This window comes from Austrofundulus limnaeus, unplaced genomic scaffold (genome assembly GCF_001266775.1).
Source record: "Austrofundulus limnaeus strain Quisiro unplaced genomic scaffold, Austrofundulus_limnaeus-1.0 Scaffold44, whole genome shotgun sequence".
Taxonomy (NCBI): Eukaryota; Metazoa; Chordata; class Actinopteri; order Cyprinodontiformes; family Rivulidae; genus Austrofundulus; species Austrofundulus limnaeus.
In genome coordinates, this window is record NW_013952446.1 from 321,574 (window position 1) to 322,944 (window position 1,371).

Genomic DNA, 1,371 nt, shown 5'->3' on the forward strand with positions numbered 1-1,371 from the left:
CTTTTATGTAATAACACTTAATCAGATTATAGTTTTAAACGGCATTAATTGCATCTCAAAGTTAACAGCGTTAAATCCTGGCACAGATCTTTAAAGGAGGATGTTTAGTTGAGAAACAACATTCTTACATTTTGTACAGAACTGTTTAAGGAGATGAAGAACGTCCATTTTAGCTTCATTATAATGAGTGTGGAATGTGTGTGCCGAGTTTTCTGTTGACTTTGATTAAACGTTTTCTCTCCCTCTTTTGTTGCTTGTCATGATGTCACAAAAAGCTTTATGGAGTAAATGAATGACTGCGAATACAGGATTTCTGATGATTCAGTCCATGTGTAGGCTGAGGAGTTGCTCTTTATTTTTAGAAAGTCAAGTTCTGAATGACAAAATAACACAGAACTTCCGTAATAAAAAAAAGAACTGAAAGTGGACTAAGATGTAGCCTTCAACAACAATCTCAGTTTAATTTTCACTTGCCGTTAGTAAAATATATCACAAAATACTGAGCTTACTTTCAATAAAACTTTCAGAAAAACAATAAGATGTACGTCTTTGACATTTTTGGCTGCCACAGCATCATAACTAGGCATAACTCAGACATATTTACAGAAATAAGGGTATTATTACAGATATTAAGCTAAAACCTGGATGTTAGGCAGTCCTTTAAGAAAAGTTAGACCTTAGATTTTTGAACCTGATCATGTAAAACACACATTTTGTATCACCTGCCTTTCACGGTTTCACAGTGGGCTATGATGGAGTGTTTTTTACAACTTAATGCAGACATCTGTTTTTACTAAACTGTTTCATATTAATAGGATAGTTCAGATTTTGAAATGGTTTATCAGAGGAACAGTCACATTTCACAGTAATCTGCAGCCTATCTGCTGTGGAATGCATCTGTTTGAAGAATCAGAGATTTTCTCACGGTTCATCCAAGCTAACGGCTGCTCAGAGAAAAAAAAATTCTTAAAACACGTCCAGTCTAAAATAAATGTGAATAAGTGGATGTGGCCTTTATAGTTGGTCATCAAACTGTTAATTTGAGTTGCCAGCTTTTGGAAAGAATGCATGAAGCTGGGTGAGAAAATATGTAAAGGGTGGTGGTTATAGTCATGAGGAATGAAGGAGGACAGTTCTTGTGTGGAATACCATCGTCATTGACTCCAACTGTTTGCAATCATAATGAAGACCTAAAATCAATTTAAGGCTCAGTATTCCTTGAACAAATACATATTGCTTCTTGTTTTTCATGCCAGAGTTTAAACTAAAATGATCTTATATTGAAAAACTAGATGCCGCATAGTGGTAACATAATGACCCCTGCACGCACAAATGCACCAGAACTCAGAAGTCTTTATGCCTAATAAATGT